The sequence below is a fragment of the Schistocerca nitens genome, chromosome 3, assembly GCF_023898315.1.
Source record: "Schistocerca nitens isolate TAMUIC-IGC-003100 chromosome 3, iqSchNite1.1, whole genome shotgun sequence".
Classification (NCBI taxonomy): Eukaryota; Metazoa; Arthropoda; class Insecta; order Orthoptera; family Acrididae; genus Schistocerca; species Schistocerca nitens.
Genome location: NC_064616.1, coordinates 297360834 through 297381270, shown reverse-complemented (window position 1 = coordinate 297381270; position 20437 = coordinate 297360834). Strand labels below are relative to the sequence as shown.

Genomic DNA, 20437 nt, shown 5'->3' with positions numbered 1-20437 from the left:
CAAGCAGTATATTGCTCCCTCCTACGTATATCTCGCGAAGAGACCATGAGGATAAAATCAGAGAGATTAGAGCCCACACAGAAGCATACCGACAATCCTTCTTTCCACGAACAATACGAGACTGGAATAGAAGGGAGAACCGATAGAGGTACTCAAGGTACCCTCCGCCACACGCAGTCAGGTGGCTTGCAGAGTATGGATTTAGATGTGGATGTAGAACACGGTGTTGGCTCTTCAGCCAACACAACACAATTTCACCCATTTCTCCTGCATTCGGTACACAAACACTGTTCCACATACTTCTTAATACATCAGAGTTATACATTTGTAACACAGTCATGAAAGTTCGTACTTCATTTAGACCGTGGAAACTGTTTTTTATTCCAAAGACCACAGCCATTTAACTAATCCTATAGAAACTCAATTTGCTACTACTGTAGCTATTAATAGTTCTACAGTAATTACATTTTGAGGCCGACGACTGGAGAACAGGCGCTGTCTCAAGATACTGCGTAACACGGCACACACATTATTCCTTTGCGTTTGCTTTTCGCCTTAAGGTCATACCGCCACGGCAGAGTCTTGAACAGATACAAATTCCCTATAGTAACAGTCGCCGTTGGCTGCTCTTCACGTCTGCCATTGTCCGTATAGCCACGGGAAACATCGTGGAAACCTGCTGACAGCAAGGTCCCGTGCGGCCTCTTGTGGCAGACGTGACCTCTTCGGCCGAATGAAATCTACTCCCACGCGGGATTGCTTCCACGAGGAAAAAGAAACAAAAAGCGCTTCGTACGTGATCAGGTGAGTACTAAGCGCGTGGCAAAGCGGTGGCCTCAGTTACAGTTGGTGGTGACTCCCGTCTAGCGTTGATATGTAGGCGAAATTACACGTTTAAATTGGGTGATAGGTATAAAACACCCTCCGAAATCTTAATAAAACTATTTTTTACAGTTCGTTCAGTAGCCCACTCGAAGTATAAATGTTTGCGAAAATATACTACAGCTCTTAGCAACAAATAACCTCAAGCAAATAGGGAACACTGTGACGGATACAGGTATTAGTGACCACAAGGTCATTGTAACAAGACTGAATACCGCAACACCCAAACCCAGTAAAAATCAGAGAAAAACTTATCTCTTTAAAAATGTAGGAAAAATTTGCTTGACGCCCTGCTAGGAGACTGCCTCATTCCTTCTGAATTAACGATGAAAGTGTAGACTAGATTCAAAGAAACAGTTTCGACAGAAATAGAGAGTTAGTAGACAAAACTGGTCAGAACACTGTTGAAGGGAGAACGAAACAAGCATGCGAAATACAAAAGAACGCAAAACCCCCAAAATTGGTGATGTTTTATAGAAGATGCTGATTTAGCCCGAACTTCAATATACCTTTAGTTCCTATAACGAAACTCTGTATCGACATGTGGCAGAAAATCTAGAGATTTGGGCCGTATATGAATTCCACCAGCCGCAAGACACAATATCTTCACTGCTTACAAGGGAACCTCCCCATCGCTCCCCCCTCAGATTTAGTTATAAGTTGGCACAGGGATAGGCCATGAAAAACTGAACACAGATCAATCGAGAAAACAGGAAGAAGTTGTATGGAACTATGAAAAAAATAAGCAAAATATACAAATTGAGTAGTCCGTGTCCAAGATAAGCCACATCAAGGTACGTGTACACTAATGAGCACCGTGGTCCCGTGGTTACCGCGAGCAGCTACGGAACGGTAGGTCCCTGGTTCAATCCTCCCTCGAGTGAAAAGTTTTAATTTTTTATTTTCAGACAATTATCAAAGTTCATGCACTCAGACATGATCAACTTCGCTCTCCAAAATTCCAGGACATGTTCAGATTTGCTTGGACACATGCAGGATTTGACGGTCTACACACGGAAAAACTTGAAAACGTTAAAAACGTATGTTTTGACAGAGCACAGGGAAAACTGTGCGACTGTGAAACTTGCATTCATTTGTTGCAGTTTATGTGACAAACTCTTATGTCTTCATCACTTTTTTGGGAGTGATTATCACATCCACAAGAAAACCTAAATCGCGCAAGGTAGAAGAAACTTTTTACCCATTCGCCAAGTGTGCAAGTTAGGTGGGTCGACAACATATTCCTGTAATGTGAAGCACATGCCGTCACCAGTGTCGTATAGAATATTTCAGACGTGTTTTCATGTGGAGGAATCGGTTGACCTATGAATTTGCGATCAAATGTTTTCGGTTCCTATTGGGAAGGCACGTCCTTTCGTCTACTAATCGCACGGTTTTGCGGTGCGGTCGCAAAACACAGACACTAAACTTATTACAGTGAACAGAGACGTCAATGAATGAACGGTCAGATCGTAACTTTGCGAAAATAAAGTAAGTAAAATTTTTACTCGAGGGATGACTCGAACCAAGGACCTCTTGTTCCGCAGTTACTCACTCTAACCACGGGACCACGGCGCTCATCAGCTTAAACAGTCCTTGATGTTGCATATCTTACACTTGGACTGCTCAGTTTGTATAATTTGCTTATTTTTTCATAGTTCCACACAACTTCTTCCTGTTTTCTCGATTGATCTGTGTTCAGTTTTTCAAGGCCTATCCACTGTGTCAATTTATAACTAAATCTGAGGGGGGTGCGATGGGGAGGTTCCCTTGTTAGTAGCGAAGGTAATGTTACCGACGACAGTGTCACTAAAGCGGCGTTACTTCACTAAAGAAGACGAAGTAAGTATTCCAGAATTTGAATCAATAACTGCTGCTTGCGCGGGGTAGCCGCGCGGTCTCAGGCGCCATGTCCGTGTGGCTGCCCCCGTCGGAGGTTCGAGTCTTCCCTCGGGCATGGTTGTGTGCGTTGTCCATAGCGTAAGTTAGTTTAAGTTAGATTAAGTAGTGTGTAGGCTTAGGGACCATGACCTCAGCAGTTTGGTCCCATAAGATCTTACCATAAATTTCCAAAATTTAACTGCTGCCAACATGAGTAACTTAAAAGGAGGTATCACCAGTGTAGCAAAGCAGATTAAAAAACTTAATGAAGGCAAGTGCTCCGGTCCAGACCGTATACCAGTTAGATTCCTTTCTGAGTACGCCGATATACAGTGATGAGCCAAAACATCATGACCACTGCCCATCGAGACGTTGGATGCCGCCTCGTGGTGTTGCGGGCACGTGACGCGGTAAAAAAAAGTATTTCAGCGGAGCAGACACTGACGGGGCATCACCCAAGTGAAGATATGGGCTGCAAACGGGGAAATCCACTGAGATAAGCGACACTGAGTAAGGGCTGATTATTATTACGCAAAGCCTGTGTACGAGTATCTGGAAAAAGGCGAATCTGATCGAATTTTCATGTGATACGGTCATGAGCATCTACAGAAAGAGTAAGTATAGTGAAAGTACAGCTAGGCGCTAAATGATTGACGTCCAAGACTCTTCACAGAATATGGGGTTCGGCGGCTTGTCTGCTCTGTAAAGTAGGATAAATGGTGATCTGTGGCATCTCTGCCGAAACAGCACAACGCTGGTGCACGCACAAGTGTTTCAGAGTACTCCATTTATCTTACGTTGCTGAACATGGAGCTCCACAGCACGCCACCCCCATGTGTACCCATGTTGACCCAACGTCGTCGTCAGTTCCGATTGCAGCGGGCGCGGGACCCTCAGGATTCAACCGTCAGTATCTGGAAACGTGTCGACTCTTCGGGTGAATCACATTTTTGATACGCTAAGGCGATGGTCGTCTCCACAAAAGGTGTCAGTGAGGTGAAAGGCGGCTCGAAACGTGCAACACGCCACAGATGCAAGTTGTTGGGAGCAGATTTGTGCTATGGGACACATTCTTGTTCTCTTGCATGGGACCTGTGGTAGTAATAACAAACACGCTCACTGCTGCATACAACCAGCATCGCTTCATGCTTGATGTCTTCCCGACGGCGACGTCATCCTTCAGCAGTATAACCGTCCGTGTCTCGGATCCAGAACCGTGCTATAGTGGTTTGAGGAGCATTATAGTGAACTCACGCTGATGTCTCGGCGACCAAATTCGCCTGATTTAAATTCTATTGAATCAATCTGTATGGCTATCGGGCTCCATCACCGCTTAGCAAATCAGCGGCCCGTTATTTACGCGAATTACATTATGTGTGCTTAAACATCTAATACCACATACCTCCACAAATATACCAACAAACTGGCGGGTCCCTGGTACGCAGAATCAGAGATGTATTTCATTCCAAAGGCGGACAAACAAGCTATTAAGCAGGTGGTCGTAATGTTTTGTCTCATCAGTATGTTAGCTATGTATTTAACAATCAGCAACAACCGCTAGCTCGACGGAAATCCATATGTAAAGACGTGAAAGTTGCACAGGCCACACGAATACCCACGACATGAAATAGGGATAATTCGACGAATTACTGACCCGCATCCCTGACATCGATTTGCAGTAAGATTCTGGAACGTATACTGTGTTCGAACATTATAAATTACCTCTAAGGGAAAGATCTTTTGACACACAGTCAGCACGAATTCAGAAGATATCGACATTGTGAACACAATTAGTCCTTCATACTTCACAAAGTAAGGAGTGCTGTTGGCAGGGGCTATCAAAATTAGTCCATATTTCTATATTTCCTAACGGCTTTTGACACTGTTCCTCACAAGAGACTACCAATCAAATTGCTCGCCTACGGGCTATAGTATCAATTTTGCAGATGGATTCATGATACCCAGTCACAAAGGTGATAGTACATAGTAAGCGACAGATAGTCATCAAGTAAGAGAAAAGAAATATCTGGCATTCCTCAAGGAAATTTTGTAGGCCCTCTGATGATCCAAGTCTATGTGAACGATTTAGGAGACAATCTTAGTAGAACTCTTAAACTGTTTGCAGATGATCCTCTCATTTACTCTCTAGTAAAGTTATCAGAAGATAAAAGACAAGATACCAGTATGGTACGAAAAGTGGTAATTTGACCCTAACGAATAGAGTGAGGTGATCCACATGAGTACCAAAAGGAATCCGTTAAGTTTCGATTATACGACAAATTACCAAAATCTAAAGGCTGCCTACACTACGCTTGTCCATCCTCTACTAGAGTACTGCTGCGCATTAAGGGATCCTTACCAGATGAGATTGATGGGGGACACTGAAAAAGTGGTAGAAGGGCACCTTGTATTATATTATTGCGAAATAGGGGAGAGAGTCACGGATATGAAACGCGAATTGAGGTGACAATCACTAAAACAGAGGCGTTTCTGGTTGCGGCGAGATCTTCTCAAGAAATTTCAATCTCCAGTGTTCTCCTCTGAATGGAAAATAGTTTGTTGACACCCACTTACATAGAGAGAAGTGATCACTGTAATAAAATAAGAAAATTCATGGCACACACGGGAAGATTCGAGTGTTCGTTTTTTCCGCGCGCTGTTAGCGTGGAACGGTAGAGAAATAGTATGTAGGTGGTTCGATAGACGCTCTGCCAGGCACTTAAGTCTGATTTGCAAAGTATTCATGCTGATGTAGATGACGATTTTACTTTTAAAGTTCCTGTTCGATGAGCACAGAGCGATGTGCAGGCGTGTTCATATAGCAAGAACCAGTTCTTCACACGGGCAATAACGGGGTGCTCGCGAGGAATTGAACAACATCAACGGCCAACGGTCTCCTTGTAGCGAGTTTTGTTTACCCTTGCACGTCTGGGCATCACAATTAAACTTTAATACAAAAATAGACCAAGCTTTACCTTTCCTTTATACCTGTCTTGTTGCGGTTTTTTCTGTTGTGGCGATACTGGCATTTTCCTGGTGGCGGATTGCTGCTTCAGTTGCGGAACATGCAGGAAACATCATGTTTCGTCTTCAGTTATGATGCGGTTGAGAAATGTCAGATCGTCGTCAGCGCTATTGGTCAGGTCCGCACATATCGTAACGAAATCATCACGTTGGTCTTGCTTCACGACTCCATGTGGGTAACATGTGATGTTTTCAAGTCATCGGTCGGAATCTTGTAGCACGTTCCATGGGTGACGGCTACTGCTGCTGCGAGACCGTCTACATTTTTGAGAGCGGTTGACACGCGTAGATAGTGCAGCCTCTTCAATGTTGAGTTCATTTCGAATCGTTCGTTGCCGACCAGTAAACACATCGTCATCCAGACTGTCTACCCACTGGGAAAAACTTAAGTGCCACCTAAACACAACACTGTGAGTCAATGCGCTGTCCCGTAAACGCATCATCTGAAACGCTTCGGTAGCATTTATTTTTGGCTAATTCTGGAAGAACTTGATATTTGTCGATTGTTCCAACTGCGACAACCTCGAGTATTGACGCATGCAGTCAAATCAACGTCACAATAACAGTAGTTCTGCTTACAGCGCATGCACTCAGCTATCTCTTAATGGGATGAGAGATTAACTGACAAGATACCATATCACGACGCTATCTGTGAGCTCTAGTTTACAACAAGACCTCTATGCACTCAGTCTCAGAACTTAATGACTGAACAACTTATTTGAAGAATGCGTTCCACTTACTTCTGATACACAAAAGGTGGTATATGATTGCACTCTCCCTCGACCTTTTGGAGTGCTTTTGCAATGCGAACTGATATCCGAACCTAAGTCTATACTTCTTTCACGTTACGTTGTATGAGGGCGGGGCACTTGATTTATCCCGCACCTCATTCCTCCTTTCTTGCTTCATTATAGAATGGTGCGCCGGTAAAACGACTGTTGGGAATCATCTATATGAGCTTCAATTTCTCATACTTGTGGTATCTTCATCGTTTTGATAGACGTCCTTGGACAGAAGTAATATAGGTTTCCTGAAATTAGTGCAACCAGTCGCCTTTTATTTTGTGGCTAAATATGTGAACTACAGTAAAATTAACGTCACTGGAGAACATTCAATATGGTTTCCCGAATATTTCTGCACCAAAAGCCAACCAACGGACAATAATAACTCTCCACTATTCCCACGCTGCTGCAAACAATCAGTAAACATGTACCATCTGGTGAGGAATCGCTAGGTGGTTCGGAACCGGTAATGGGATAAGAAAAACTGTAGAAAAAAACAAAAGGCGACTGGTTGCAGTAATTTCAAGAAAACTTTACTCATCACAGTCGCAGTGTTCCTCATACATAATGGATAAACGTTTTAGAAGTAATACTTTGTCTGACCCTTCTCGAAACGTGAGCTTTCAGTATTTTAACAGGACACGAATTTTTGATGCACAACACTAGCCATTGGAGACACATCAGCATGTCAGAGATGCTTACGAAACGATTCTGTGACGAAGGACACTGTTCTTCTTTGATTCATCTCTTCTTTCTTCATTATTTGCATCTGGTAATGGTCTCAGACTGCTGCCCAGTACAAAAAAAAGCCGTATTAAGGTTTCGTAAGCTACCTCATTCATGGGTGGCTGGCGTTTCTTAAAATTTTACCGCTGAATAAAAGCCGGGATATTATCGTTCCTGCATCTAGTAGTAGGTGGTCATTTCAGTTTACATCATTCCGGGCGCATTCTCCGCTAAATTTACCTATAGTGACTCTTTGCAGTGACTTATGACATGATGTATAATTGAACAGCAGTAGTATTTCCGCTTATTTGTGCATATTACGTTATATTTGTTATGTCGTCTCGTTGTCTCTGTAGAGCTGTACCATGGGAAGCAAGGAGAGGATGTTGTTTGGTGGCCAGTATCCTCTTTCTATAACAAAAACTGCATGCATAGATTAATTGGGTTCTTTATTCATAAGAATGGAAAGTTTACTTAACTCAAAATATTCGTTGTGGCACAAGCTCTTCTGTATAGTCCACGTTAGCCTCACTGCTGGTGTAGTACAAAGTCCGATATGTTCACAATTACGGTTGCTATGTGCTGCCTATCCCTGTGTTAGTTGCAGAGCTAACTGCTACTGCGATTCCCTCTTGGCTGCGACTGATGACACTGGAACTTACTCGGGGCGACAGATTGCGACAGACTCCCCTCCGGTCCGTGGCCACCATCTGAATACTGGCGGCTGAGAGCGTGTTGCCGGCGCGTTTCCCGTGTGTCTGTTGTTGGCCTCTATCTATCGTCTCCAACCTCTTTGCCGCATGATGTGCTGGCGCCAGCTTACGCCAACACAATATTCCTTATGGTTGAGTCGACTGCCTGTTTTCATACCTAGCATTGATATTCTGGCGACCTTCATGCATTTTGATTTTGTTTTCCAGGGGTGCCACTTTCATATACACAGAAAGACTCATAGAGCGCTCTATAAATTTCCACCAGGTCATATATCCATACTGCAAATAGTAACAACACCATAATACTACAGGTGGGTATGCCCGAAACTATTTACACTTTTCCGCTTTCTCTCCATTAAGAACAAAGTTTGGATCTCAATGACGACGAATGTACAACAGGAAAGGAGGCACAACGTGTGCGTCATAAGAAAGCTTAGAAGTGGGCTAGTGCCTTCAGAGATTCGACTGCCAGTGCAAGCAGCAGCTCTTCTTCTGTTTCTTGCGTCTTTGCCCTGCATCGGCGCAGGTCGGCATCGTTATTAAGGAATTTTGCAAGGTTAATTTTAAGGGATGGCCGGATGCCCTTCTTGATGCTATCTCATTATCTCACCGAACGGTAATGTGCTCCCCAGTTGTCTGCGTGTAGTCTTGTTCATGTGAAAGTGAGTGAAAGTTTTTCGAAATGTTTGCGAATCGTGTAACCGAAGCAAGAATTTGGTGCCAGTCCAGTATTCAGGTAGTGGGATGTGGGAAAACGCCTAAAAACCACATCCAGGCTGACCGGAACCCATATACTTGTCGTTAATCTTACGTGTGTATATGATCCGGTGTCAGTGCACCTCCCCGTCCCGGAAGCTTCCCCTTGAAATGACGGCTATCCTAGCGGGTGCAAGTAGTATCTATAAACCATGATTTAGTAACACTACGCCTTGTTAAAAACAAATACCTGACGGAATAAAAAATTTCGTAACGCAATTTTACTTTGAAAAAGAATAGCAGATTAACTCAGTAGCTTCAACTTACAAAATAACACGCAACTAATAATAAGTAGGCATATACCGTAAAACTGAACTTCAAGCGCTGTAAAAAATCACTCATCAGATCGAGCAAAATTACAAGAGGATAACAGTGAGTCCGACTTTGTCTCTTCTCCTGACTGGTTGAAATATTACATGTCGTGCATATTACTTCGTTGACTTTCGCCTTCGCTGACGCAAGTAGGAATCCAGTGGCGCTAGTGGGAGCTGAATTGGATCGTGCAACACGGCGGTGTGTAACCTAATTATGTGGGTGTATTGCGAGACCCTAAGAAAACTGAAAGCGCGATTTCGAAGAGTTCGTTCTGACAAGGAGCACCCTTTCCTTCAGCATGACAATGTCTGACCACAAACGAACGCTGCGACATCTGCAACAATCCGACCCCTTGGGTTCACTCTCATCGATCACCCTCCATACATTCTCAACTTTTCCCTATTGGATTTTCATACCTTTCTAAAACTTAAACATCACCATCGACGACTGCATTTTGATAGTGATAAAGCGATTAAGGCAGAGGTTGTGGCTCCATCAAGAAAGTCAAAACTTCTACAGCGACGCTATCAGCTACCCGGTTTCTTGACGGGAAAAGTTTTTTTTTTTGCGTAGCGTGACTATGTTGAGAAATAAACATACAGACGTGAAGAATAAAGATATAGAATGTTAATAAAGTTCATTTAAAAAGCTTTAAGGTATAGGAAAATAGGAGGAATTACTTTCCAGCACATCCTCGAATATATCCATTTTTATTTTATGATTATATTCTTTACACTTTTTAGGCGCAGCTTATATATTGAACCATTCATGAATATTCCCGTTGTCAACGTCGCTTATGTCCGTGTATTTCCACATATCGTCTCTAAAATGACGTCGGTAGAGCACTGTCCTGCTAAGGCGAAGGTCCGAGTTCTGAAAGTTGTTCCGGCACACAGTTTTAACCTGCTAGAAAGTTTCAAACCATCGTTCACTCGGTTGCAGGTTGAAGATTCGTTATCTCCCAGGGTTCTGCATTCATGAGATATATTGAGTGCTCAAAATTTACGGTAAGTCAAAAGGAGACTAGTGTGTCGCCCGCTGCTGGAACGAATGCAATACCTTTGTCTCCGATAGTATTGGCACAAATGAGTTTCTAATGATCCACACTTAAATCGGCGGCGATCTGGCTCACAGCCGACCACTGACTCTGCGTATGGCTCAGCCGAGGTATCGTGAAACCGGTTTTTCGAACACTTGAGGCCGTCCTGTGTGACTATTTACATGTGTGGAAACATTTCCTCTGCGGAGTATGCGATCCACCCCAGATACTGTAACGGAAACTGTTTACTGTCTGATATCTGATATATTAGGTCTACAACATTGCTTTCGCCGTTTTGCAATAGACGGAAGTAGTGGAAAGCAGTGGTGCAAGTCGTTTGTCGTAAGTGTCATACAGTAAGCGTAGGCATTTGAGAACATAACGCCATCAAAATATCTGTCGATTTTTGATTGCATCATAAAGTTATTCTCGACTGGATTCGTCAACTTATGACCCATTTCTCGTCGTCTGCCGGAGGCTTTAATTTTCTGCTTTGATATGAAGAAATCTGCGGCTGAGGCTCATAAAAAGCTGGGTAAGACCTATGATGAGACGCCTGTTAGTGACAGAACTTCGCAGAAAATGATTTCCATGCTTCAAGAATGGGGTTTTTGACGTTGAAGACCGGCATGGTTGTGAAAGAGAGAAAACTTTCGAGGCCACTGCAACCGACGGGAACAACCACAGGAGATCGTTATTGTCGAAAGCACTGAAAGACAAACGGCCACACTACAGCCATAGACATGAAAAAATGATTTTTCAGCATGACAGTGCACGACCCCAAGTCGAAAATCCCGTCAAAACATACTTGGAAACGTTGAAATGGGAAGTTCTACCCCACCCGCTGTATTCTCCAGATATTCCTCCCTCTGACTGACACCTTTCTCGATCTATGACACACGACCTAGCTGACTAGCACTTGCGGTCATATGAAAAAGTCCAGAATTGGACCGATTTATGGTTCCCCTCTAAAGACGCCCAGTTTATACACTGCGGGATTCGTATGCTGCCCAAAAGCTAGGAGAAAGGAATGGCCAACGATGGCCAAAAGTTTGAATCGTGAATATTTTGTAAGTTTTTCACAATGAAGTCTCGAACATCGAGTAAAAACGGCGGAAGCAAAGTTGTAGACCTAGTAATACGACCAACATGTCTATCACCTATTATCATCCTACATTCAAAGTCGGTTAACTCGTACCATACACCCACCTTTACTACATATATATCTCTAATATGTTGCTCATACACTGATTTCCCAAAACATAATGATCAGTGCCCATCGGGACACAGAATACCGACTGCTGGCGTTTCGGGCACGTGACAAGGTAAGGAAAGTATTTAAGTGAAGCAGAGACGGATGGGAATAGTTTTACCGACGATATGACGCCAAACGGGGAAAGCAACTGACATAAGTATCTTCGCCAAAGGGCAGATTCTCGTGGCACAGCGCCTGAGAACGAGTCTATCAGAACGGCGAAGGTGGTGGCTGTTCGCGTGCTACTGCTGCGAGCACCAATGAAAAGTGATTGACGGATGGTGAAGTCGCTAGTAGGCGACAACGTGTTGGACACCTCGCCTCATCATAGAACGAGGACGTCGGAGGCTTGCCTGCTCTGTAAAACTGGATACAGGCTATCTGTGTCATACCTGACGACAGAGTACAATACTGCAGCAGACACTAGTGTTTCGAAGCACACTGTTAAGCACAGATGGGTGAACATGAGGCAACGCAGCAGACGACCTCTATGCTTCCCCATGTCGATTCAACGGCGTCGCCAACTAAGACTGCAGTGGGCACATTAGCATCGAAACTGGACCTTGGAACAAAGGAAACGTGTCAGCTGTTTGCATCAATCATTTTTCCTGTTTCACCAGGTCGATGGTCGTATCCGGCTATGGTTCATCCAGGCGAACGGATGCTCGAAACAAGTACTACGCCACAGACGCAGGCTGGCGGAGGCAGTACTGTGGTATGGGGGACATGTATCCGGGATTCCATAGGGTTATCTAAATCACTAGGATGACTTTGGATTACGTGAACGTTATTGGAGACCACCTGCATCATTTTATGCTTGATGTCTTCCACAACAAAGATGTTAAATTCCATCAGAGGTTATAGGGCACAGTCGTGTTACAGTGGTTTGAGGAGCATGATAGTCAACGCACACTAATGTCAGGGGCACCACATTCGCCTGACCTGAACGCTACAGGACTCATATAGAACACTATCAAAAGCCAGCACCGCGCCCAAAAGCCACTGGCCCGTAACTTAGGGTAACTGTGTGAACTGTGCTTAGACATCTGGTACCACATACTTCCGGTAACCTACAACGGACTTCACATATCCATGCCACGGACAACCAGTGCTGTATTGCGGCGGACTATTACGTAGGTGGTCATAATGTTTTGGCTCCTCACTGTATATCCTGCTCACACACGCGACATGCGCCGTATCTAGCTAGCCACCCCAGTCGGGTGTCACACACGGTACATCTTCAGATCGGACAACCTCTACCGTGGCTTTTGGTCACTCTACAGACTCACAGTGCGTACGTACCGTGCGGTACTCTATACATCTCAAGCACTCGCATGTACGGTCATCGTGAGGACATCGTCAAAAGTATTTCTATACGGATTTAGTTAAATCTATATACATTGTTTTTGTGATTGACAGTAATTTTTTGGAAAAAAGAGGTGGCATGTATGCTACAATAGTTATTCGCTCCTAATTTGATCAACATTTGTCCACAGATCCATCCAATGAAAGTGGAGCAGGAGAATCGTATGGCGATAGTCTACGTCCAGCGTAGCGCTCCACGCAAATACTGTGGGCGTGACGCAGGCTGCTATTGATTTCTGGTCGGCGGCAGAGGCAGCTGTGAGGAGCTCCAGTCTAGGGTGCGAGCACGGTCTGATGACGAGTAACTTTGCGCCAATACCTCTCCTTCCGTTACATGAAATGCTTCACAGTTGCGAATGTGGGCAACCATCAGCTTTTTAATGGAATGACAGTGATAATTTGAGCCGAACCGGTATTCGAACCCGGATTTCCTTCTCATTGCAAGCGGTCACCTTACAATTATGCTAGCCGAGTGGGCCTCACAGCCAGATCCCAACTTCCAAATGTCGTCAACTATGTGTCTAAAATCTGCACAAGTACATCCATTATGTATATTCCCGTACAGGGAAGACATTTTAAATGCAAGGTCCCTTCGGGCATGAATACATGTTCGAAGGAACATTGCATCGTGTTTATGAACATAGGCACTGAAATATCGTATTCTCCTTCCTTTGCCGGATAAATACACTTAAGAGAAAACTAAACTGGTACAGCTGCTTAATATCGCGTAGGGCCCCCGCGAGCACGCAGAGGTGCCGCAACATGACGTGGCGTGGACTCGGCTAATGTCTGAAGTAGTTCAAAATGGTTCAAATGGCTCTTAGCAATATGGGACTTAACTTCTGAGGTCACCAGTCCCCTAGAACGTAGAACTACTTAAGCCTAACTAACCTAAGGACATCACACACATCCATGCCCGAGGCAGGATTCGAACCTGCGTCCGTAGCGGTCGCGCGTTCCAAACTGCAGCGCCTAGAACCGCTCGGCCACTCCGGTCGGCCGTCTGAAGTAGTGTTGGAGGGAACTGAAACCATGAATTCTGCAGGGCTGTCCATAAATCCGTAAGACTAAGAGGGGGTGGACATCTCTTCTGAACAGCACCTTGCAAGGCATTCCAGATATGCTCAATTATGTTAATGTCTGGGGAGTTTGGTTGCCAGCGAAAGTGTTTAAACTCAGGAGAGTGTTCCTGGAGCTACTCTGCAGCAATTGTAGACGTGTGGGGTGTCGCATTGTCCAGCTGGAATTGCCCAAGTACGTCGGAACGCACAATGGACATGAATGGATGCAGGTGATCAGACAGGATGCGTACGTACGTGTCACCTGTCAGAGTCGTGCCTAGACGTATCAGGGACCCCATATCACTTCAACTGCACACGCCCCATACCGTTACTGAGCCTCTAGGAGCTTGAACAGTCCTCTGCTGCCATGCAGGGTCTATGGATTCCTGAGGTTGTCTCCATACGCGTGCATGTCCATCCACTCGATACAATTTGAAACGAGACTCGCCTGACCAGGCAACATGTTTAGAGTCATCAACAGGCCATTGTCGGTATTGGAGGGTGCAGGCGAGGCATAAAGCTTTGTGTCGTGCGGTCATCAAGGGTATACGAGTGGGCTTTCGGCTCCGAAAGCCCATATCGATGATGTTTCGTTGAATGGTTCGCACGCTGACACTTGTTGATGGCCCAGCACTGAAATCTGTAGCAATTTGCGGAAGGGTTGCACTTCTGTCACTTTGAGCGATTCTCTTCAGTCGTCGTTAGTCCCGTTGTTGCAGGATCTTTTTCCGGCCGCAGCGATGTCGGAGATTTGATGTTTTACCGGATTCCTGATATTCATGGTACACTCGTGAAATGGTCGTACCGGAGAATCCCCACTTCATTTCTATCTCGGATATTCTGTCACATCGCTCGTGCAGCGACTGTAACACCACGTCCAAACTCACTGAACTCTTGATAACCTGTCATTGTAGCAGCAGTAACCGATCTATCAACTGTGCCAGACACTTGTTGTCTTCTAAAGACGTGGCCGACCGCAATGCTGAATTCTGCCTGTTTACATTTCTCTGTGTTTGAATACGTAACCCTATACGAATTTCTTTGCCGCTTCAGTGTGTTTACAGTACAAGGTTTCCAACTGTCTGTCTTTGAGTTGAATACTATCGCCAAATTGTGTGTTATTGACTATGGTTAGTACACAAAACATTCAACACCCATTACATATTAAATCAGGGCAGAAGTATACTAAAATACATGCGTAAATTCATAATCAAAAAAATATTAGTTTTTAAGACAGGAGACAGTTATGCAGTCATCATGTCAGAAAAGATCTACACATTATATAGCGATGACTTTATTAAGCTTCCACGTGATAAAGGATTAGAAGCTGCGAAGGGTGTTATCATTTAGAAGTCTGGTTGTCATCAGATGGTAGAAAACGGATGATATAAAAAACCAAATTATTCCAGAGTAAATGTGCAATACTTCAATTGAAATAGGAAAACCATAAATACTGCCTACAAGGCCATAGTTGAAAACTTGGCTTTTTAGGACCAATGCTGCAGATACTTGCGAACTAAAGAGGATTACTCGCATTGGAAATGGACTTCGGAAACAGAAGGTAGATCGTGACGACTTGGTACGGTCAAGATACATTTCAGCAAACAACTGCACCATTGACCTAAGGGTTTGGTGACGTTTCCTCTAAATAAAAACCATATCCTCTTCTTCCACTGTCGTGTACACTATAAAAATCTGCATAGTTTCACGAGCTATTGTCTGATCGCTACAACAGCAGAGGGCTTCAGTGGCACGGGTTAAATACGAAACGTATACCTGGCACACATGTTTGCTCACATTTGGAACAGTAGTGAGGGTGTTCCTACGACCTCTCAGCTTTACGACGGGTCAGTGGTTTGAGACGGTGTATCTTGTCGCTATTTTGTAAATTTCCACGCATGCCACGTCCTTCCGGTACTCTTCGAAAGCACTTTCAACTGCCACAGAAAAAGTTAGATAATTCCATTAAAAATAATCCGTTATAATTCGACGGTTATAAACGTTAACAATTACTGGCGTGCATCAGAAAAATTCGACACAGTGTCAGTTATTACAAGTAAAAATCAAAGCTGTATACATTTACTCGTTTTGGATATATTTTCTTTCGAGTGGCCCAATTTGGGTGCATCAGTCTGTATGTTCAAAAGTTTGTGGGAGGATTTTCAACTATTGTGTAAAGGAAAAAAAAAACATTTTTCACCTTTTTTACGTCTTCATGGACCACGTCACGAAGGATCTGTGGGAAGAGTGTTAGTGTGTCCATTCTTTCCAAGAGAAATTTTTTATTTTTTTTATTTTGCGCTTCATTGAAATTGTGCACACTATAGTGCTATGGAACGATCAGAGTATCTACTCCCTGGTAATCGCATAACAGAGTTGGTTGTTAAGTGCGAAGCAAACTATTTCACCAGAGCGCAGGTTTATATTAAAACAAATACAAAAGACAAAACCACCCAGTGTCGGTATTTGAGTGCATTCAGATATATAGAATCTAGATGAAGACGTTATCCTAAAACAGTAAATAGAGACTATCGAGCTTACTCATGAAAATACAGGGTGTTACAAAAACGTCCGGCCAAACTTTCAGGAAACATTCCTCACACACAAAGAAAGAAAATATGTTATGTGGACATGTGTCCGGAAACGCTTACTTTCCATGTTAGAGCTCATTTTATTACTTCTCTTCAAATCACATTAATCATGGAATGGAAACACACAGCAACAGAACGTACCAGCGTGACTTCAAACACTTTGTTACAGGAAATGTTCAAAATGTCCTCCGTTAGCGAGCATACATGCGTCCACCCTCCGTCGCATGGAGTCCCTGATGTGCTGATGCAGTCCTGGAGCATGGCGTATTGTATCACAGCCGTCCACAATACGAGCACGAAGAGTCTCTACATTTGGTACCGGGGTTGGGTAGACAAGGGCTTTCAAATGCCCCCATAAATGAAAGTCAAGAGGGTTGAGGTCGGGAGAGCGTGGAGGCCATGGAATTGGTCCGCCTCTACCAATCCATCGGTCACCGAATCTGTTGTTGAGAAGCGTACGAACACTTCGACTGAAATGTGCAGGAGCTCCATCGCGCATGAACCACATGTTGTGTCGTACTTGTAAAGGCACATGTTCTCGCAGCACAGGTAGAGTATCCCGTATGAAATCATGATAACGTGCTCCATTGAGCGTAGGTGGAAGAACGTGGGGCCCAATCAAGACATCACCAACAATGCCTGCCCAAAAGTTCACAGTAAATCTGTGTTGATGACGTGATTGCACAATTGCGTGCGGATTCTCGTCAGCCCACACATGTTAATTGTGAAAATTTACAATTTGATCACGTTGGAATGAAGCCTCATCCGTAAAGAGAACATTTGCACTGAAATGAGGATTGACACATTGTTGGATGAACCATTCACAGAAGAGTACCCATGGAGGCCAATCAGCTGCTGATAGTGCTTGCACACGCTGTACATGGTACGGAAACAACTGGTTCTCCCGTAGCACACACTCCATACAGTGACGTGGTCAACGTTACCTTGTACAGCAGCAACTTCTCTGACGCTGACATTAGGGTTATCGTCTACTGCACGAAGAATTGCCTCGTCCATTGCAGGTGTCCTCGTCGTCCTAGGTCTTCCCCAGTCGCGAGTCATAGGCTGGAATGTTCCGTGCTCCCTAAGACGTCGATCAATTGCTTCGAACGTCTTCCTGTCGGGACACCTTCGTTCTGGAAATCTGTCTCGATAGAAACGTACCGCGCCAGGGCTCTTGCCCCGTGCTAATCCATACATCAAATGGGCATCTGCCAACTCCGCATTTGTAAACATTGCACTAACTGCAAAACCACGTTCGTGATGAACACTAACCTGTTGATGCTACGTACTGATGTGCTTGATGCTAGTACTGTAGAGCAATGAGTCGCATGTCAACACAAGCACCGAAGTCAACATTACCTTCCTTCAATTGGGCCAACTGGCGGTAAATCGAGGAAGTACAGTACATACTGACGAAACTAAAATGAGCTCTAACATGGAAATTAAGCGTTTCCGGACACATGTCAACAGAACCTCTTTTCTTTATTTGTGTGTGAGGAATGTTTCCTGAAAGTTTGGCCGTACCTTATTGTAACACCCTGTATATACACATCAAAAGAGTTTTGCATCATCCCGGTTCCCAGAACTCCTGACAATAGACGTTGACTATGGATAGTGTATAACAGTCCCTTTGACTGTTCAGAGATGTCACTAAACCCACCCAAAGATGTAAACTACCATGCATGAGAAGCGCCTCTTAGATGGAGGAGGTCCAACAGCCGATCAGTTCCAGTCATTCCATCAGGAGGAGGTACACGGCTCGTGTTGTCTGTAGTTAACCATGCCTAGACGGTCAGTACCACGGTTCGATCCGTCCGCATTGTTTCTTTGTACCAGAAAGGGCTCTCAACAAGAGAAGGGTCCAGGCGTGTCGGAGTGAACCAAAACGGCGTTGTTCGGACATGGGGGAGATACAGGGAGACAGGAAATGTCGATAACATGCCTCGCTCAGGCCGCCGAAGGGCTACTACTGCAGTGGATGACCGCTACCTACGGATTATGGCTCTGAGGAACCCTGATAGCAACGCTTTTCGTACAGCCACAGGTCGTCTTGTTACAACTCAAACTGTGCGCAACTTCACCCCCGACGTCCATGGCGATGTCCATCTTTGCAGCCACGACACCATGCAGCGCCGTATAGATGGGCCCAACAACTTGCCGACTGGACCGCTCAGTATTGGCATCACGTTCGCTTCACCGATGAGTGTCGCATATACCTTTAACCAGATAATCGTCGGAGACGTGTTCGGAGGCAATCCGGTCAGGCTGAACGCCTTACACACACTTTCCAGCGAGTACAGCAAGGTGGAGGTTCCCTGATGTTTTGGAGTGACATTATGTGGTGCCGACGTACGCCACTGGTGGTCATGGAAGGCGCCGTAACGGCTGTACGATACGTGAATGCCATTCTTCGATCGATAGTGCAATCATATCGGCAGCATATTGGCGAGGCATTCGTCTTAATGGAAGCCAAGTCGCTCCCTCCATCGTGCACATCTTGTGAATGACTTTCTTCAGGGTAACAACATCGCTCGATTAGAGTGGCCAGCATGTTCTCCAGACTTGAACACTATCGAACATGCCTGGGGTAGATTGAAAAGGGCTGTTTATGGACGACGTTACCCACCAACTACTCTGATGGATCTACTCCCAATCGCCGTTGATGAGTGGGACAATCCTGACCAACAATGCCTTGATGAACTTGTGGATAGTATACCACGAAGAATACACGCATGCATCAATGCAAGAGGACGTGCTACTGGGTATTAGAGGTACCGGTGTGTACAGCAACCTGGACCACCACCTCTGAAGGTCTCGCTGTATGATGGCACAACATGCAATGTGTGGTTTTCATGGGCAATAAAAAGGGCGGAAATGATGTTTATGTTGATCTCTATTCCAATTTTCTGTACAGGTTATGGAACTCTCGAAACCGAGGTGATGCAAAACTTCTTTTTAAGCGTGTAGGATGAGGTAAGGTGACTTCGGGATAACAGATTTTGTCACATGATGGATAAGAAGATGTGTCATTGACATTTGGCAAGTCTCTGCTCGGCTCCCCCCGTCGGTGGTTCGAGACCTCCCTCGCCCATGGGTGTGTGTGTTGTCCTTAGCGTAAGTTAGTTTAAGTTAGATTAAGTAGTGCGTGAGCTGAGGGACCGATGACGTCAGCAGTTTGGTCCCATAAGACCTTACCATAAATTTCCAAAATTTCCAAAAGTCTCTGCTAAAAACGTCGTCATAATCTTCATTTTCAATCTAGGTCACACATTTTTATCATTTTTCCCTTCATATATCACGGTCTTGTCTCTATTTTCGTTTTTAACTTTTCAGTTCTATAGGGTCTTTTCATGGATGTTTCCACTGTTGGTGTTCGTTCAATATTCTGCTATCTTTCGATTTCTTTTGTGCGATGGCTATTAAATGTTCTGTTCCAGCATCAACATTTTTCATTCTGCCTGACGTATTATATCGATTAATAGCTATTAAAAATTTTCACGTCCGCAATTTAGCAATGCCAATAGTTCCTGTTTAAATTCAATGATGTAGGTTCTTACAGCAATGTCAGAGTAGTAACCATCTTGAAAATTTTCAGACATGTCTTTTTACGTGTTTTATTGTTTAGATGCTTACTGGTTTCATCGCATTCCTCTTAAGCCCCCATATCGTGAACATAATACGTACAATATTCAAGTTTTTCATTATGTTTCATTTGTGCTTATGTTTTCATAATGACAGTTTTACTTCAAAAATGATTTTTGTCTCAGAGACACTATTACCTATTCCCTAGCCGATATTTTCACACCATATTTGTGACATGTGTTGTGTTCCTATTTCGAAGTCATTTTCTCCTCAGAATACGAATGTGAAGTTGTCAAAATAAGTAACTGAGCTGTGCGTAGAGAACTGATTCAACTGTATCCATAAAATAATTAGATTATCTTTTCTGTAGAACCAGACATCTATCTGTATTTCAAAAGGAGAGGATAAATTGCATGTTTGTCTCAGACCTTCCTTTATAATTATTAGTTCGGCTAACTTGCC

The 20437-nt window shown here is 44.2% G+C and overlaps 1 long non-coding RNA gene across 2 annotated transcripts in view; it reads left to right on the top strand.

The window, feature by feature from the left end:
• The window catches only part of LOC126249576 (uncharacterized), a 234259-nt gene that overhangs the window by 100190 nt on the left and 113632 nt on the right, over positions 1 to 20437 (top strand). The gene's annotated exons all lie outside the window — the stretch shown is intronic.